Genomic DNA, 21,425 nt, shown 5'->3' on the forward strand with positions numbered 1-21,425 from the left:
CTCACAAATATTGCTAGACCAGAGGATGTACACTGGTAGAGAAAGGAATTGGAAACATAGGGACTCCAGGACAGATGATCCCCCTCAAGATCAGTGGTGAGAGTGGCTATACTGGGAGGGTGGAGGGAAGGTGGGGTGGAAAGGGGGAACCAATTACAAGGATCTACATATAACCTCCTCCCTGAAGGACGGACAACAGAAAAGTGGGTGAAGGGAGACGTCACCCAGTGTAAGATATAACAAAATTATAATTTATAAATTATCAAGAGTTCATGAGGGAGGGTGGAGTGGGGAGGGAGGGGGAAAATGAGGAGCTGATACCAGGGGCTTAAGCAGAGAGCAAATGTTTTGAGAATGATGAGAGCAACGAATGTGCAAATGTGCTTTACACAATTGATGTATGTATGGATTGTGATACGAGTTGTGATACGAGCCCCCAATAAAATGATTAAAGAAATACACCTTTAACAAAGTGATAATAAAATATGCTCTTACTGTTAAAAAAAGAAGTGAGGAAATGAGACTTGGTCTCCTGTACTTTGGGCATGTTACCGGAACAGACTAGGCCCTGGGAAAGGTCTTCAGACTTTGGAAAATGCAAGGTCAGTGAAAAAGAAAGACTGACAAGGAGATGGGTTGACGCAGTGGCTTCAACAGTGAGCTTGAATATAACAACGCTTGTGAAAACGGCGCAGGACTGGGCAGTGTTTTGTGTCATGGTGTTATGTGGCCACTATGAGCCGGAGCTGATTTGATGTCAGCTAACTACAGCAGTGGTGATATCTATTTGCCATTGAAAAGACATTGATGCAGAATGCTCTACGTGTGGTTCTACATGTATTGCATTCCTTGATTTCACCTGTAGAATGCCATGATTTAATAGATTTGGCAGTCATGCAGTTATCAGGTGAATAGCACAATTATATTGGATGAAATTGCTGCATATGGGAGAACAGTGCAAATAGAAGGAAGCTTATAGAGTTGAAATGACACACAGCGGTAATTGAAATCAGAATTTGCTTTACCACTGTGTTTCAGGAAAATTCCATGACTACCCAAACCCTGCTACTTCACTTTAGTCAAAATATGGTGGATTTTTCCTTGTGTGCAGAGACAGTAATCACTGTCTTGCATTCATTTGTTTGGAAGCTTTGATTTCTTCAATGTTTACTTTGGATCTATAACACAATTTGGGAATTTTGCTTTGACATTTCTCCATTCGTTATTGTCAATACACCAGAACATATGAAGAAAAAAATGGTAAAGGACCCAGGTGTCTTCAATGTTGATAGATCTCTGATGTGATAAAGCGATGCTAACATATGGTTATTTCTGAAAAATCATAGGTGACTTAGATTTACCATGCACAACTTCCAGAGCCAGTTGCCTTCATCCATTTTCAGAATTACCGCCCAGCCTGTGGAGGTAAACGTTGGCGGCTCTCGCTTGATTGTGTGAAGGGTATGGTACAAGTCAGAATTCGACAGCTAGGGTTACAACTGTTCGGTTAATTCCTGGAGGTATTAAGACGATTCTCAACTTGTGAGTCCCTTCCTATTGTATGGTCTTAACATGATCGATAGCCTGTAACATTCCCTGCCTGTTAGCACAGTTCATAAGAAATCATGTTAGGACGAATCCAGTAGCCTCCATCACACTGTGAAGTCATTGTCCTTCAGTTTAGAAATCTGGTCTCTTTTAATCCTGGCTTGTGTCTTTTTGACCTGAGATGGTTATCTGCAAACACAGGCTGTTTATTTTCTAAATGGCCCAAGGCCTTGATGCTGGTTTTATAGACCTCCACCACCTGTATTTATTTTGGCAGGAAATACTTGTTAAAATGTCATTATAAGCACTTTTAAATTTTATACATTTTAAGATCAGAGTTGAAGGATAAAACACACTGAAATCACTTCTTCACTCCCTGTGCCTTTTTTGGTTCAATTATGCTAAAAAGACAGATTTAAAAACATTTTACCATTTCAGTGTTTTTACATGCAGAATCCAACGACATAAATTTTGCCCATTTATGCAATTATCACTTCTGTCCATTCCCAAATTTCCTCATGACCTTAACAAATGTATTGCCCCCCTCCCCCAAGTAACAACTCTCCCTCCAGCTCCTGGAAATTACTAACAAACTTTGGTCTTTATACCCTGTCCTGTTCTCGGTAGTTCATGTACCCTTCTCTGACGACCTCATTTGGATCAGTATTATGTTTCTATATCTTTCTTGGTGGAGGAGAGGAATTTGAGAACCCGTGGTTTCTACAAGGGAACTCTTTAAGGAGACTGGCATGAGAGAGTCTTCAAGAAGCAGGTCACCAGGCTGGTCTTTGCTGTTGCTTCTCAAGGGGTTCAAACCACCAACCATTTGGCTGGTAGTTAAGTGCTTAACTTCTTACACCACACTTCAAGCCACACGCACTGGAGGGCTTCATAACGTTCATGGAAAAGTGGAATTAAAAGAGTTTGTCCCGTGAACATTTTGAAGCCCATCCATATAAATATACACACAAATGATTTCAAAATGTTACTTGTAGATGCACAAACTATTTTAAAAAATTAAGAGAAGATTATTATACATGTAAGGTATATGTTCTATATTTGGTTTTCGTGGTCCCATTGGATGAGTAATCAGCAGAGCAGATGACACTTGGGGAGGGTGGGGAAAGCAAGAAGGTAAAGGGCCCAGAGGCGTGGAGGCAGTTCAAGGAGCGGGTGTAAATACAGGTCAGGAAGTTGGCAATTGTGCTAGAGAAATAAAACCAGCATTGTCTAGGGAACTAAAACCAGCGACCCTCATATATGTACTTTCAATCAAGAAGTAATTTTATATCAAGAAGGTGCCCCAGCCTAGTCCACCTCAAAGCATTTCTATCCAAGCTTTTATGAGTACTGAACCCATGTCCACAAAGGAAGCTTTTATGGAAATGTTCACGATAGTTTTATAATAACAAAGACGTGAAAACAACCCAAATGTCTGTTATTCAATGACTAGCCAAACAAAATGTCATCTATCTATGCAATGAGTATTATTGAGCCATAAAGAAATAAAGTACTGATGCATTCTAAAGCTCTGATCCTTTCTCTCTGTTTCCAACCATTGCGATATGTTTTGTTTGTTTTGTTTTGTTTTGGGTCTTCTGATGCCTATTACCTGATCCTGTCAACACCCCGTGATCACACAGACAGTTGTGCTTCTTCCATGTGGGCTTATTACTTCTCTGCTAGCTGGCCGCTTGTTTAACTTCAAGTATTTAAAACTCCAGATGCTATATCTTTTAATAGCGGGCACCATCAGCTTCCTTCACCATATTTGCTTATGCACACATTTTGTCTTCAGCAACTGTGTCTGGAGTGTGAGCATCACAGATTGCCAGGTTGTTAGAACAAAATGTTCTTGCACTGAGGGAGGGCTTGAGCAGAGGCCCAAAGTCTGTCTACTTCCTCAATGTACTGCCATGTAAATATATGTACATAGGACAATACATCTATTTTTATGAATGAATATAGTTACATATGTACACACTTAAGTTTTTACTTCTATCCATAGCTTTGATTCCTAGATCTTTCCTCTGCTTCCTTTTACCTTCCCCCTACTCCACCATAATGCTGGCATTTTTTCTGCCTGTTAGTAATTACTCCCAGCCAGATGGATGTTCCTTCAACATCACCAGGGTTTCTATGTCCCCCTCATTGTTGATTTTAATTCACTGTTTATTCCCTGTCTATGACGTTGTTTACTCCCTGCTCCCTTGCCCCACCTCCTCCTCCCTTCAAGTCGGACCGGTTGCTTCTCCTTGGGCTTCCTTCCCTTGCCTACCCTTATACAGGTAGGCAAAACAACAATAATGGAGACAAAATAAAAGGTTGAAGAAAAAGAGAAAAAAATGAAAAAGCATACATAATTCCAAGTCTGTCTGCTGACCTTTATCACTATCTCCCCACCAATCCTGCGGGTTTCCGGAAATGCCTCTCTTAGCCTGAAATCTATTTTAGGGGATCCTCGGGCTTTGTGGCTTTGATTTGCTCCTGTGTTGATCTGTTATGTTCCCTTTTTGGTTTGCCCCACTGTGGGTGAGGTCAGTCCAGACTCACACCCCACCGTGTGTCCTCAGTATTGTCCCCTCTCTCAGTATGCCCCAGCGAGGGGACATCCTGTCTTAGCTGTTGTTGACCCTACAGTCCTCACTGTGCCTTAGCAGCTCTCTGCAGAGACGGTGTCCTCAGGGCATGGTGTGCCAGTATGGGGTCTAGTCCCTCACTCTCTCTGTTTTCTTCTTGGTTTGCTTCCATTTGGGCATGGCAGGCCGGTCCCTCCCCCCAATTTGTAGGTTTAGTGTTGCCCTCTGTAACACATACTTCTAAGGAAGGGGCCAGTTTGGCTCTGACTGGGCTGGCCCTATAGACCTCTCTGTTCCTGATTTGCTGCTTGTTGTTCCCTTGCCATCAAGGTTTGGAGCATTGTTGTGGGGTCTGCCCTCACACTTCCATTCAAGCCTTAATATTTTCTATCGTCCTTTATGCATGTGAAAGTTGGTCAGTGGTGAAGGAAGATTAAAGAAGAATTCGTGCATCTGAATTACGGTGTAGGCAGCAAATATTTAAAGTACATCGCCTGCCAAAAGAACAAGCAAATCAGTCTCGGAAGAAGCAAAGCCAGAATGTTCTTTAGAACTGATGATGGCAAGACTGAATTGTAAACATTAAAAGTTTATGAATATCATCTCAAAAATTATGTTCACAGAGAACAAACAATTGGGAGTGGATCTGGGCATTTTTCGTTTTAGCTGCTGCGATTATTTTAATTAACGCAGGGAAGATCTTTTTTAAAATATCATAATCGAACACTGAACACAGCGTCATCTTGCACTTGTCACTGCTTATTGACAGAAACACCAAAGAAGACATTCCATGGGTCTCTACCCATCTCTTTGCTTCTGTCTTGTTTTCAGACTGCTTCCCACTATTTTCCTCTTTTCCCAAAGATTTGGAGTCCTTTGCCTTGACCCTTAGAGATTCCCCCATCTGCAACCTACTATCTCAAGACATTCCTACACCTTTCTCATCATTTCAGTCGCAACTCAAATATGAGATACCCTTTGTATGGCCACCCAACCAGCCACTTTCTCTGCACCAGTTTATTGCCTACTCCCACCTCCAGATGGTGCTTGATGTTTTGTGTATGTGTGTGCGCGCGCGCACACACCCTGAATCTGGGTGGATGCCCGAGTGGTAGGAGCCTGATACTTGTTTTTCACCACTACAATAGGATTAAGCATATGCAGAATGTGGACAAATCTTTGCTGAATAAATAATTATACTTTTTAAAACAACAAGTTCAAGGGACACTTTAATTACTTCATGATGTGTTGGCAGATGCTGAATAGTTTTGTGGAGAAGGAAGGAACCAGTGAAAAGTAATGTTAGAGATGGAAAACAATCACATGTTGAATGTATATATGGTATTTATTTTTGTTGTCTTGGGGTTCCATCCAGTCAGTTTTTACACATAGCAACTCTGTGTACAGCAGAGAGAAACAGCAGGGTCCTGCTCCATCCTCATAATTGTTATCTTTGTACCCATTGTTGCAGCCACTGTGCCAATTCATTTATATGTGGTGGTGTAGTGGCAATGAGCGTGAACCAATTCACTGAAATCTTTAGTAAAAGGCTGTTGGAATTTTGAAATGTGTGTGTGTGTGTGTTTTTTTCTGTTTAAAAATAGCTAAGCTGCAGGATTTTCCTTGACTTGTTAACAATTGAAAATTTTTCTTTCGTGACACCAGAGGTTGATGACTTAATCTACTTTACTAAAAATTGTTGTGTTTCTTTTCCCCTTTGTATAAAAATGTTGCAAGAACACTTATGTTTGCTTAAATCCTGAGACATTTCAAGCTGTCTTCTCCTTTTCTTTGTGTTTCATGTCATCTTCTTGTGAGGATTGTTACATTGTCTCCTGTGTAATTTTGACATATGCCTGTAGCTTTTAGCTGTTTTACAAATCATAGGGACCAAAATTCACGTCTCCAACAATGCAGTCATATCTCTTTATTGTTCTCAAAGGCATCAATAAGAGATGCTTGGAATTTTGGTGAACAGGGAGTGTGTTGTTCAGTTAGATGGCAGGTCATTTTTCTATCAAGGTTAGCTTTAGGAACCACAGGTCAGCGGCTCTTCGATTCCATTTACATTTTCAGTGAATATGTGAGTGTCCAGTTTTACAGAATGAAGCTACTTGAAGTAGAAACACGTCCTCCAATTGGTAGGCTCACTGTTAATACAGCTTCTTCTTATGCCCCACTCCCCCCAAACATACTGATGCCCTTCTACATTCCTGCTGTGTGCTGGATCATGTCAGTCTATAAAAAAGGAGATTGCTTTTAGAGTAAATATTATCACTCCCAGTACCAATGGAAGACCGTGTTTCAGTTTTATCCCGTTAAAAGGGATTGCAAATTTTCCATTTTTTTAAAGCAAAGAATGGTCTTTCTTTTCTTTATCATCCTATCTGGCTTCCTTGTTGCCTAGGAGATAACAGAGTTTATAGCCCATTGTTTTAGCTAGGTCATAATTATTCCTGAAATATCATACATTTTAATAAGAGGTTTGGAGAGGTAGAGAATTCCCAGTGTTGACAGGTTATGGGATCATGGTCCTTCTCTCTATGCTATTGTGGAATGTAAAGTTTTGGAAATCTTTCCTGCAAGGTAATAACCAGTGATTGTCCATAGCTTTGCAGGTTTGATGTCCTTTGAGCAGACCGATTCTAAAACCTAGGAACTTGCAAATGAGAAGTAATCAAAGAGATCTCTGAAAGTCTTGATCTGTTAAGTACCTTCCTCATAAGATTGTCAGGAGGATTACAAAAGGTGGTACATATAAATTGCTTAGCCTGGTTAGAGTAGTAAGCAAGTGTTGCTTCTACGATTTAATGAGATGCTAGTCTGAAACTAACACTGCTCTGCCTCAGTAGCAGTGCAGTGCCAAACAGATGGTTTTATTTATCTGTCTTTTATTTATGCAAAAAGCACTATTCCAAGCAATTTGTCAATATTGCCTGTTGTTTTAGTCGTATGTATCAGCTCATCATTTTATATTCAACAACTTAAGCAATTTATTAACCCTCCACATGACTTGCCCTATTCCTTTCCCCCCTGGCTTTCTTCGTCTCTGTCTTTTAGGGTGCTGCCTTCCCCTTTATCCAGATGAGCCCCCTGTATCCCCTCTAGCCTATTATTTCCTTTGCTCCCTTCCTCGCTCACCATGGTTTCACCTGTTATTAAAAGCTTTATTTATTGTACCAGTTTTCTCATTCTTCACGCAGCATGTTATTTTTTATGAAAGGAGATCAAGTGTTTCCTTCCATAATGCTGCTGCATGAGTTTGAACTGCCAACCACTATCGTTAAGAGCTTCATGCTTAACCATTGTGCCACCCGGAGTCCTTAACAGTAATTATTAAATCCTTTGTGTGTGTGAAGTGATCCCATTTCAGCAACTCAAAGAGGTTGAAGACCTTATCCAAATTCATGCAGTCAGTTGGTAAAGGAGATAGGATTTGAATTTAGGTTTGTCTGATTGTAGATCTGCGTTCTCATTCTTATCATTCTAGAAATTCTGTTGGAGCGTAAGAATATGTTCTCCATGAAAGCCTCCAACCCGCTATCATCAAGTGGGTTCTGACTCAGAGTGCCCATACAATAGAACTGTCCACCAGGCTTTGGAGGTTCAAACATCCTAGAAGTGGACGATCTCATTTCCTCCCGAAACCCAAGCAGCGTTAACACTGGTTTTGAACCTAGTGCTGATGGGAAGGGACAAGCATGTAACACAACGGGGCATCCTGTTGACATGGAAATGAGTGCAGTGGGTCTGGGTTGGAGCCTCAGGTTGTGCAGAGCCTGCTGGTCAGCTGACCACCATTTTGAATAGGAAGAGTATGTTATTGTTTTCAGAAGTATGGAAACTTTTCATTTTCCCCAAAATGTGATTAAGAGAAAAAGAAGAGATCAATCACGGAACGCACGAGAGAATTTCCTAGTGGATTAAAGGCTAGGCATAGCCTCTTCATAAGCATGCTCTCTTAGCTGTATTTGCTAAAGTCTTCATTTTTGAAAACTTGCCACATGGGTATCGATTGGACACGTTACCTTCTCAAGAAATATTTTAAATTGTGTGTTCCCCATCTAGTGAGAGAGCCTGACAGTAAGGAACCCTGAGATATTAAGGTCCCTGAGATCTTAATTTCCCAAATGGGAGACGTCCTTAAACCGAGTTCTACAGAGAAAGCCAGAGAAGCCATGGTGGTTCACTCGTTAAGCACTCAGCTGCTAAGCAAATGGTGAGTGGCTGGAACACGTTAGCCCCGCCACAGCAGAAAGACGCAGTGGCCTTCCTTTAGGACAGCTTTGAAAACACTATGGAGAGGTTCTCTTTTGTCCTGTAGAATCTCTTTGGTAGGGATCAACTTGACAGCAGTGGGAGGGATTTTGTTTTGATAGAGAACCGGGCTACTCCCTAAGGTGAAGAATGGATCTGAGCGGGTCATTTCACTTTCTGGACTTATCTTACACCTCTAAAATGATAGGGTTGTATCTAAGTGATCCCTTAAATCTCCTTCTACTTCATGTGACAGGTCTAGGAGCCCTGGTGTGGTAGTGGGTTACCTGAAGGTCAGCACTTCAAAACCATCAGGAGCTCCTCAGAAGCACACAGAGGCCATTCTTCTGTGTCCTACAGGGTCACTGTGAATCATAATCAATGAGATGGCAGGTGGCAGTGAGTTGGGGTTTCTGAGTGAGAGTGTGGGCTGAATCTTGGGTCACTTCAAGAAGACACAATTCAAGTAACATCTTTTCTCAAAGCCCACCTTGACCCCAGTCCAACCCTTGCTTGAGTCCTGTGCTTTATTTTACAAGAGATTAAGGGAGAACAAAGCAAACAAAGGAGGAAGGGGAACTGACTATCACCAAGAAACACCTAGGAAGGAGTGGGCCCTTTGGACCCGTGGTCTCTGTGCTAGGAAGATGTGTGCCCAGGAACAAGGAGCGCTTCAAAGCAAACAGTGGTTGAAGGAAGACAAGGACCTTCTTCCAGTGTCGGCAGAGAGAAAACTATTTCCCTAGAGCCGACCCCCTGACTGAGGACTTCTAGCTTGCCAAACTAGGAGAGGACAAACTTAGCAGCACCGGATAACGAATTGGCTAGAAACAAAGATGTTGTGTCCCAAGGAACCGTGGGGCGTAGTGCGTAAGCGTTGGGCTGCTAACCCCTGGGAGGGGGAAAGATAAGACTTCCTATGCCTGTAGAGCTACAGGCTCAAAAACTCACAGGGGACAGTTCTACCCTGCCCTCAGGGTCCCTGTGACTCAGCTTCAATATGATGACATCACGTTTGGTTTTTGAATCTACTCACCATTGCTGTTTCAGAGGAGTCCTGGTGACAGAGTGGTTAAGCCTTGGCTGCTAATTTGGCTCAAGAGTTCTGTCTTGGAAACTCTATGAAGGAGCTCTACGCAGTTTTCAACTTCACAGCGATGGAGATGGGTTGTTTGTTTCTACAGATAGATAGATATACAAGGTTCAGTTAGACTTTCTAGAATGAGTCACTTTTTTCTTCCCAAAATAGTTTTGTTGGAGCATAATCCACCTATCAGTCAATTCAGTAGTTCAGTTCTATCAAGAGGAGTTATACAATCATCTTTAGAGCATTTTATTCATTTTTCACTCTGTTAGTTCCTCATTTCCCCCCAATCTCTCCTGCCACACCTCCAAGAAACTTAAATCCCAGTACTCTCCACATTGATTGCACAATCTGGATTTCATATCCCACAAACATACCAAAAAAGCTAACAATAATCACAAAAAAAATAGAGAACATCCTCAATCAAAAAGAAAGCAAAAATATTTAAAAACTAGAACAACTTCAATACAGTTAAAAAGGAGCTCAAATAATAAGGTGTTAAATATTCTCCTAACTACTTCTGTCATAATCCACTTTCCAAAGTACTCTGCGTGATAGCAAGGCTGGTCAGTGTCAGGGATGTTTCACCAGAGGCTTAATTCACATGTATTTCCCTTCATTTTCTTTTTTTAATTGGAACAACCTTTCAATCACTCAAAAGTAAAATCAAATAAGATATTAGATTTTAACTTAACTACATCTACTATAATCGTGTCTACACTGCTTTCAGCTTCATGCCCAAGCTATTCACATTCCTCCGTGATGGTCTGAGGGGTCACCAGAAGCAGAATCCAGGTGTGGGCCCTGACAATGGATTTTGGGCTTCCACCATCATCCATAGGCTTCTGAAAACTAGGTATTCATAATTTAAACTCTGATACCGTTTCTTCCTTTGGATTTGTATTATATTATTTACAGTCCTTGGATCACAAACTCATAGCGACCATATAGGACAAGGTAGGACTGTCCCTGTGGACTTCTAAGACTGTTACTCTTTAGGGGAATGGAAAGCCTCATCTTTCCCACACAGAGTGACTGGTGGTTTTGAACTACTGACCAATGCATAACCATTACATCACCAGGGCTCCTTCTGTCTCACTTAAGTCTCACTAATAAATCTAAATACCTAACATCATATGATGTCCTGAAATGACCTGAATACCCTGGTTTGTTTGGTGCTATCTAGGAACATGATAGGGTAAATAATCAGGGGATTCTGTTCTTAGAAAATAGTTTGAAATGCTGGACCAAATATTCAAATATTTTATCAAAAACCCTTCTGAGACCTGAAGAAAATTCTGGTAGAGGCTGAAAACCAAAGATGAAGCTAAAATATAAGAGCAAGTAGTGCTCGAGATACTGCTTCCCAGGGGAACAGGGATATCCTTTTTTAAAAAAAAAAATCATTTTACTGGGGGCTTATACAACTCTGATCACAATCCATCCATCCATCCATCCATCCATTGTGTCAAGCACAGTTATACATTTGTTGCCATAATCATGCTCAAAGTATTTTGAACCCTTGGTATCAGTTCCTCATTTTCCCCTCCCTTTTCCCCCTCCCCCCATGAACCCTTGATAATTTATAAGTTGTTATTATTTTGTCTTGTCTTATACTGTCTCCTTTCACCCACTTTTCTGTTCTCTGTCCCCCAGGGAGAAGGTTATATGTAGATCCTTGTGATCGGTTCCCCCTTTCTACCCGACCTTCCCTCCACCTTCTGATATCGCCACTCTCACCACTGGTCCTGAGGAGTTCATCTCCCCTGGATTCCCTGTGTTTCCAGTTCCTAGCTGTAACAGTGTACATGCTCTGGCCTGCCTGGATTTGTAAGGTAGAATTGGGATCCTGATAGTGGATGGGAGGAAGCATTTAAGAGCTAGAGGGAAGTTATATGTTTCATCGTTGCCACACTGCATACTGACTGGCTCATCATCTCCCCGAAACCCTTCTATAAGGGGATGTCCAGTTGCGTACAGATGGGCTTTGGGTCTCCACTCTGAACTCCCCCTCATTCACAATGACATGATTTTTTTGTTCTTTGGTGCCTGATACCGGATCCCATTGACACATCATGATCACACAAACTGGTATGCTTCTTCCATGTGGGCTTTGTTGCTTCTGAGCTCTATTGCCACTTGTTTCCCTTCAAGCCTTTAAGACCCTAGATGCTATATCTTTTGATAGCCGGGCACCATCATCTTTCTTCACCACATTTGCTTTGCAACCGCTTTGTCTTCAGCGATTGTGTCTGGGAGGTGAGCATCGTGGAATACCAGTTAAATAGAACAAAGTATTCTTGCATCTAGGGAGTACTTGAGTAGAGGCCCAATGTCCATCTGCTACTTTAATACTAAACCTATGAATATATGCACTTAGATCTATTTACATATATATGTATATATATTTACATATGTACATGCCTGTATTTAAATTCCCTTTGCCTCTAGTTCTTTCCTCTATTTCCTTTTCTTTTCCTCTTGTCCCTCTATTATGCTCAGCCTTCATTTCGGTTTCAGTAATTCCTCTTGGTTACATTACCCTTGATCAAGCCCTACCAGGTGTCTTATACCCTCCTCACCACTGATTTTGGATCACTTGTTCCCTTGTCCCTGGGTCTAGTAACACCACTTCCTTTTCTCTACTTCCCCCTCTCCCATGTTCTCCCAGGACCATTGGTCCCATTGTTTTCTCCTCCAGATTATTTATCCCACCTATCTTATCTAGATAGACCTTCAGAGATAATAATATGCACAAAAAACATGAGAGAGCAAAAATGAAGCAACAAAAGAAAAGAAAACAACAGCAACAACCAATGACACACACACAAAAGCCTTTTAGGAGTCTGATGGGACCCCAAAGTCTATTTTTGATATTCCGTCTGGACTTCCTTTCTCTCTTGCTCCCCTTGCCGGTCTGTTGCCCATCCTTAGGGTTTTGCTTTGGTGTTGTGGGGTCAGATGGGGTGCGATTAAACAGGGACATCTGTTTAAACAAATTATAAAATACCATCACTGGAGCAAGCAGTGGTGAAGGAAGACAAATGCCTATCAAGAGCTCTCTTATTAAAACACAATTATTTTGACCTATCAGAAAGAAGAAGAGGGATACAAACTTAATGGGAAAATGATCAGAGTTGTGCAGAGCATATTTAAATATTAGTCAAATTTTAGAAAGTGACTGGGAGATGGAACATTAATATAGATTGTAGTAGGATAAGAAAGGCTGACATTGAAATATAGAATATGTCATTTTCTCACATGCATGGGGAAAAAAGGTGCCTGTGATCTGACAAGGGAAAGGTTGGGAGAACAAAAGGAAAGGACACGAACAATTAGCTCGATGTCCAAATAAGTGCTTGAGGAGCTATGAAGGTTAGACCAGTCAACATAGACGCTCAGAGCGGATAACCGGAAACAGAATAATAGAAAAACTAGAATTGATAATACGCGGTTTATAAAGGAGATTTTTAAGGCCACAAGCTGTAAATCATGAGAAAGAAAAGATATACTTGTCCAATACAAATCAACAGGGAAAAGAACACTAAATAGGCCAGGGGAGTGAAACAAGCAGGAAGGTGCACACACTTAATAATTTGGTTTGGAAATACGGAGGAACAGCGTGTGGCTCTCTGACATTGAGCTAGCAGTTGCAGTTAGGTGTTTAACACAGTCCTCTGAAATTGATGACGCAATCAGACAGAGTGGAAGCAGTTACAGAAACTCGGTTAGTAATTTACAGGTTTGCTCTATCAAGTATATAGAACTTATCATTTCACCAACGAAGAATATATGTTCATTTGGGACATGTTTAGATTAGGCAAATTTCAGCTTTTTAATTGATCAAGTATGAAGCCTCAAATTCTAAATTATCTGCATTGTGGAGTTTCTTTCTTCTTCTTTTTATTTTTTTCAAACTTACTATATAGCACAATAAAATCAGAAATGATTCACAAGAAGTAGGAAAAAATAGTCCCATTTCTGGTAGTGAGAATAGTATGATTTTGAGCTGATAATAAAGCATGAGAGGTAACATTGTTAGAGATATAAAGAATTACTCTGAAAGAAATTTGTTGCTTTGGTTGACCACTTAAAAACAAAATGGCAAAATCTTGACGTTTTATTTTCCAGTGTGGTTTTAAGTTTATGTTCAACTTGGCTGTGCATATTTTCCAGTTGTTTGGCCACATACTAACTAACCTAGTTGCTGTCATAGAGAACTTACATGTGGTTAAATCAGTTGGCTGTAGGTAAAGCAGATTACCTTATATTATATCATGCCATGTCATGCCAATTCTGATTCATAGTGAGCCAATAGTAACCTTACAGAATAGAGTAAACTGCTCCATAGAGCTTATCTAGCTGTATATCCACATGGAAGCATATTGCCACATTGTTCTTTCATGTTGTAGCTAATTGGTTTGAACTGCTGACCTTCTGGTCAGCAACTGAGCACTTCACGACTGTGCTTTAATGATCTTACATGTAATGTGATGACCTTATATATAATGTATTGCATTGTATTGCAATGTTATGTGATGTGCTGTGCGGTGGTGTGGTACATAATGTAGCCAGTTTCTATAGCGCACTCTAATGTAATACGATCAATAAATCAGTGTTGTCAAAAAATGGCAACAACAAATTCAGAAAATCTGAAGCTTATTAGCAAATGTTTGATTTAAGTAACTAAAATAAAACTAACAGGGTATATGTGAAAAACACACTATATTAAAAAGTAAAAATGGAGAAGAAATATAAATGCAGAACCTAGAGCAAGTAAAGCAAAAGCTGGTTCTAAAAATAAATGAATAGACCAGAGAGACATCAAATGTATCCACACACGTGAATTATGGGGCTGGTGAAGAATATGGAAACTTCTTTGGATTGCCAAGAGAGCAAGCATCTGTCTGGAAGGACAGCCCAAATGCCCCTTTGATGTAAGGATGGCGAGACTTCAGGTAACCTACTTTGGACCTGTCATCAGGGGCGACTGACCAGTCCTTGGAGGAAGACATCCTGCTTGGAAAGATGGAGAGGCAATGGGGCTTAGAAAGGTCCTTGGCCCAGTGGCCGCCACCACAGGGACCAACATGAGAACAGTGGTTAGGGTGGCGATGGGGAGGCCGGGTTTTGTTCCATTGTGCACGGGGTCACCGTGCGTCAGGACGGGTTGGTCAACACTGAACAGCAACAAATGGACCTCCTATGAGACTGATGGAAAGTATCTTTAATACGAACGCTCCAAGTACAACATCAGTAAAACAAATACAGATTTGACTTTCCTCATTTGTTAAAAAGTATATGATGAAGTTCTACTTATATATTTTAAAACACATGAAAAGGCTATAGCCCCCCCCCAAATGGGTGCTATCAAACAATAAACAAAATTTAAATCAGATATCATGAAGAAATACGTTATGATTATCACAACTTAGTCTGCAGAAAAATGAAAATGCTGAAGCCATTTTACAGGTTAATTTTAACTTCTAAGAAACAAAATAAGGTAAATTTAGTTCTTTCTATTTACAAATGTATGAGATATATATAGATATAGACATCTCAAGCCGATACCTCCCAGAGCAGCCCTGCAGGGACAGGACAGAACACCCTCGGTGAGTTTCCGAGACTAACTCTTTACAGGAGCAGAAAGCTCTGTGTTTCTCTCATGGAGCAGCTGGTGGTTTTGAACTGCTGATCTTTTGCATTCCAGGGCGTGCACACACACGTGTACTTCAGCTTCCCGTAAGGACTGAAAAACCTTAAGAATCAAATTTAGAAATCTATTTAAGAGGAATGAACTTCAACCTAAATTTAATTAATCATAAAAATGCAAAAATGGATCAATGTTAAGAAAAATGTGACCACCTTCATGCTGTAGAAAAAGCCTTTAATGAAATAAAGGGTATTTTTTCTTTTGAAATTTAATTTACTCTTAGCAAATTAAAAATAGGAGATTTTTAAAAAACGTGATGAAAGCTTTCTACTAAAAATATATAGCAGATGAGACTCATATTTGAAGAATGTTAAAATGCTTTCTTTTCAGGTTAAGAACAAGTGCCTGTATTATTTCTACTTTTTAATATCTTACCAACTATGTGTTAGTCTGGGTAGACTAGAGAAACAAAATTCATAAACACTGATATTTTATGAGTGCTTCACATAATGGGTAATTGTACATTAAGCATCCCACCCCAGTCCAGTCCAAGCCCATATGTCCAACATCAATCTACAAAGTCCTCCTCAAACTCACAAAACACGTGCAATGACACCGACTACAGGAGGAAAGCCGAATCAGCGTGTAAGCATCTTAGCACTGGCAGGGGTCTCCATGAGGCTTCTCCAGTACCCAAGGCTGCATCAGGGTAGGTCCATGTGACTTCTCCTCAGGGGTGTCTCACAGGAAGTCAGCTTGCCAGCTGAGGCAGAGAACTAGCTAAGGCATTTGCACCCTTTTCCGACCATCAGAGAGCAAGAGACCAGACAGGCGAGGCTCACCGAGCCATTTATCTCTCTGCCCTTCAATGAATCCCATAGGTGTTCATCAGTCAGGTTAGTATAATAAATCTTAATAATCACACTACTTGATGAATATAGTAAGAAAAACACACCAACAGTATAAGAAATGAACAATATAGTGATCATATTTCTTGGTAAAGCTATTTATTTAGAAAATCCAAGAGAACAGTAGAAACCATCAACAGTAATACAAGGCTTCAACTAGATTCCCAGCTATGAAAACAACATATAAAAATCAATAGTATGGCCAAATATGGAAATATGTGCTATATGAATGACAGCTCAATAAAACTAGTTTCAAAAATGAATAACATTGGGAGAATCTGTGGTGGAGTGAAATGCCTTTATAGGACTTTTATTGAGCAGAACCATGCAAATAGGGCATGCAAATAGAGAGAATTGGCAAGTTTTTGTTGCCACTCACCTGGCTGGGAGGACCAGTCATCGCAGAAGCAGGAGCAGAAAGAGATCCCAAGGTGATCAAGTTGAAGAGCCTCCAGTGGGACAACACATTCGGGATCTCTGAAGTGACACCAGAAGCCTTGGGACACAGCAAAGGAAGCCAAAGTAAGGAGACTATGCAACAAAGCAAAGAGCATCACCGAGACTGAAACGGAAGCAATCTTCCGGCTCACCGGCTCACAGACAGAGAGAGTGCGGACTGCAGAAGAGACGGGGCTGCTGGCTGAGGGAGGTGTTGCTGTGGGCCAGTGGCTGTATCCTTCATGTTTTCTGAGTCTGGCTGGTGGGAACATGTTAAATTCCCTAAGAGCCTCTCATAATTTTGAGTGTTATTTGTGAGCTCTATGTGGCTGTTACAACAAATTATGGAAACCAGCAGATATTTGCAGTATTGTGGGGGAATAGTTGGTATCAGAATAGGTAAAGGAGGATTGGATTGTGGAAGGGCTTGGGGAGACTCATCTGATCTCTGCCAGGTGGCGATCTGCCTCTAGCTGATGCGGAAGTGAGTTCTCCTCCCCTGTGAAGCAGGGGAGCTCAGATATGGCTAAGTGGTTTAATCCAGTGACAGACCATTACTATTTTAAAGTAATCGCCATTTACACATAAATCTGAGAAAGAATAAATCTACAAGGGAAATTTTACAACTCTTACCAGAGGAATAATATAGAGCATGCATGAGGTTCATAATTGGCTTCATTGAACATCATGAAAATGTCAAATTTCCCTTTTTAAGATTGTAATTCAGTGTCATTTCAATCAACATTGAGCAAGAATTTTTTGGGGAAAAAAAGTTTGGTCCAAAATCAAACTGGGAGGAAAAACAAAACCCAAAAACCACGAAGGAGTGAGTTTCTTTCTACCAGGCATTGATATCCGATAGCACTTGGTTGGCAAACTGCAACCTGCACACCAAATCGAGGCTACAGCCTGTTTCTTGTAAATAAAATGTGGGGACACAGCCTCACCCAGGTTTACGGTTTGGCTCTGGCTGCTGTCATGCTGAGATGGCAAAGGTGAGAAATTGGGACAGAGACTATGTGGCCTATTGGATCTAGTCCTTCATAGAACAGGTTTGGCAACCTGTTTTCTGCAGCATCTGGTGGACAATAAGAACAGAACAGACTGAACTTCAGACTCTTTCCTGTGTGTACATAGGAACTTGGAAGTAGTCATTCCCTGAAAACTGTGATGGAAATGTTGGCTCACCGATGGAGGAAAATAATAAAGTTTCTGTGCTTCACAAAATACCCAAAACTACTTGTGGGTTGAGTGCCTAACTCCTAAGGGTGAAAACATAGAGCCAACAGGAGCAAATACACTAGACACACAGAACAACATCAATGACAACAAAAGTCAAAATACTGAATTTTAATCTATCAAAGTGAATGTTTTCTGCTTGGTGCAGGACACAATAGAACAATTAACAGATGGTGAAAGCATATGATTAATAAACAACATCAATATTTAGAATAGATATGGGCTTCTGTAAAATGAGAATATGAAATAAGGGAACGGATAGGAACGAGGACAAATACAAATGGACAGGTTGTAGATGGGGAAATACACACACTTGCACACGGTGTTTACCTCGCATATCACCCTAACGCAGTAAATCAGGTGATATCGAGTGCTGGCGAGGATACAGGAAGATAGAAACCCTCGCGTTTTGCTGCTGGAAGTGTAAACTGGTACATGTAGTTTAGAAAATTGAAGAATGTGCATAACCACCCATCAGTTTGCTGTACGGTGGCACCATGTGGGTTACTGCAATGCTAGGCCCTCTGCCCCCAATATTTCAGATCCTGAGGTGATCCAAGGTAGACAGGTTTCACAGAGCTTCTAGACTAAAACAAACAAAGAGAAAGGTGTAGTGATTTGCTTATGAAAATTAGCCAATTAAAACCCAATAGGCCACGCCAGAGCACTGTCAGCTCTCGTGCTGGCAGATGGGTTGCTGGGTTGGAAAGCACTCAAAACACACGTACAGTGGCCGCAACCAGGGATGGAGGAAAGCAACGATTGTGGAGATGGCCTGGGCTCATACGTGCTTCATTTTACCCACAGAGCATCCCCAGGAGGTGAAGTGAACTCACTGACAATAGCATTCTTGTTTGAACTATAGTAGTAGAACTCTAGCACAGAAAGCCGGGGGAATAGACTCAAGGCTGGCGACTGGAGGGTTAGTTATGATAGAAGATTGGAGCCACGTGACCTCCACAGCAGAGGACAAGCACAGGCACAGTGGACGCAGTGAGAAAGGACATGCCGTGAGAAGCAGTGAACTGGGTCTATTTATAGCCACATGAATACATCTGTGAAGAATGTTGAAAGGCCAACTGTAATGAGCTCTACAGCACAATCAGACCTCCATAAAAATGGAAGAATATGCGTAAGAACTCCACATATTGCTTTTTATGTCTATAAATTGATACGAACAAACATGTAAAGAAATTATAACTACTACATTAAGTAGGAAAAGTAAGTCCCTGTGGTGGGAGGGGAGAGAATGGAACTTGGCTTTGGGTATGAAGGGGACATGTTAATATAAAGAAAAGAACTGAAAGCCAAAAGAAGATCCTTGGATGGATACTGATCAGAGGATCCCATAAACTAGAGCGCATGCTTCTGTGAATTACGTACTCTGAGAGTGCAATGGTTATGTGTTGGGTTGTGAGCCGCATGGTCAGCAGTTCAAAAACACCAGCAGCTCCAAAGAGGAAGACTGGACTTTCTACTTCATTAAACAATTAGTCTCCTAAACCCACAGGTGGTGGCTATGACTCAGCATTGACACCATGGCAGTGAGTTTTGAAATAGTTTCTAAGGAAACTACCGATAATCTGCAAGCATATCACTCCCGACTTTACGCGACCCAGACCTTCAAACCATGTCATTAGGTATGAGACTTTGTGTTTCGGGGTGCTTGCAGCTAATTTAAGGCAGAGTCTTTTTTGAGTGTAACCTCTACCATTTCAGCTTCATGTCCTACCAGTATGGAAAACTTAACAAAAAGAACACACTTTGACAACCCCCGTAGAATTAACAATAGTTCTCTAGCCAATACCCTTGCCTGTGATGGGCTCATTTTGTGTGTCCAGGACCCAATCCTGAACCATTCTCTGTGACAGTGGACTGAGGGTAACACTGGCCCATTCCTACAACCAGGCAATAGAAACATCCTCACATATAATATACGGTGGAGTAATTACCCAAAGAGGAACTGAGCTGCTACGGCCAGAATGGCAGGGAGTAGATGGTAAGGAGGCAGAACCACAGCTAGTTACTGGTTACATGAACTAATGCTGTTTATCCTAGAACAAGAAAAAAATGTCTCTGACAGAAGCATGCACTCTGGTTTATGGGATCCCCAAACAACAACAAAAAAGCCTGTATGCTATCTCCCTATAGCTGAAGTATTACCCTAAGAAACGAGGCCACAACAAATACATGGATGTTGAAGGAAGAAATACTATGTGACTGATTAAGTTGACCCTATTAGGAGGAATAGGTGGTGGGTTAGTTGAAGTTTATTGTGCCAACCTGGCCAATGAACACATGTGGGGGTTAATTGAAGGGCAGAAGGATAAATGGCTCCGTGAGCCTTGCCTTTCTAGTTCTTGGGTCTCTTGCTTTCTGATGGTCGGACCAGGGTGCAGCTACCTTAGCCAGTTCCCTGCTTCAGCTGGCAAGGTTCACTTCCTGCAAGACATCCCCAAGGAGAAGCCACATGGACCTGCCCCCATGCAGCCCCGAGTGCTGGAGCAGCTGTGTGGAGACCCCTGCCAGCACTGAGATGCTTACACGTTTACTGATTCGGCTTCCTTCCTGCAGTCGGCATCATAGTGTGTGTTTTGGTAGATGGAGGAGCAATTTGTGGATTGGTGTCAGCAATATGGGCTAATGTTGGACTTGTGCGCTTGGACAGCACTGGGTTGGGATGTTTTCTTGATGTGCACGTAACCTTTATATAAAACTCTGTCTTATATATGAGTTTCTGTGGATTTATTTTCTCTAATGGATCCAGACTAACACAGACGGATATTGAATTTTCCATTGCTGGGAATGTTTAAGCATAGCTTAGCCAATCATTTGCCTGGGATTCTAGAAGGAAGGGTCCCTGGATTGTTGAGACGAGTGGTTCTGAAATCCCTGGGCAGTTAAAGCATAGATTACTATGCCCTACACCCAGAGTTTATGGTCCACTAGTTCTGGGATGGGGTTGCAGAACGGATAGTTCTAAAAAGTTCCCTAACAATGCTGCTGCCTCTGATCCAGGGACCAACATCCAAGTAGGGCAGTGATTCTCTACCTTCCTGATGCCACAGCCCTTTCACACAGGTCCTCATGTGGTGGTGACCCCCAACTAGAAACTTATGTCAGTTGCTACTTCATAACTATAATTTTGCTACTGTTATGAATCATAATATAAATATCTGATATGCAGGATGTATTTTCATTGTTACAAGTTGAACATTATTATGGCATAGCAATTAATCACTAAAACAATAGGTAATTATGTATTGTGAAATATTTCTTTCTAATGACAAATAAATGACATTTTGTCTTGAAGCATGGAGTAGCATGGCTAGCAGCCTTTACTCCCGGGGACTCATATATGGGTGTATCTGCATGTGGGTGGACCCTCCTGGAGACAGAGGAGCCATGTCTCGGTTTCTAAGACCATCGGAAATACGTGTTCGCAGGTGGTCTTAGGCGAGCTGCTGCACTAGCGTGACATCTTTACTGACCCTGTATTTTTGTATGAGAGAGTTATAAACATTCTTAAAAACTAGTGTCTGTGTTTAGACCTTTTACCTTGTTTCTTTATTATCTATTAACTATCAAGTCCTGCCTTTGTGGTGGTCTGCAATGGATGGCATGTGTGCAGCCCTGTGTGGTTGCTTGTGTGTGCTGTGGAGAACATTAGAAGCAGTAAGTGATTGTGCAGGCTTTGGAGGTGAACTTTTGCTTCTCAA

The 21,425-nt window shown here is 41.3% G+C and overlaps 1 protein-coding gene across 4 annotated transcripts in view; it reads left to right on the forward strand.

Annotated features, from left to right (window-relative positions):
• FHIT (fragile histidine triad diadenosine triphosphatase) overlaps positions 1-21,425 on the forward strand; it is a 1,786,389-nt gene that overhangs the window by 772,161 nt on the left and 992,803 nt on the right. The gene's annotated exons all lie outside the window — the stretch shown is intronic.

The sequence above is a fragment of the Tenrec ecaudatus genome, chromosome 5, assembly GCF_050624435.1.
Source record: "Tenrec ecaudatus isolate mTenEca1 chromosome 5, mTenEca1.hap1, whole genome shotgun sequence".
Classification (NCBI taxonomy): domain Eukaryota; kingdom Metazoa; phylum Chordata; class Mammalia; order Afrosoricida; family Tenrecidae; genus Tenrec; species Tenrec ecaudatus.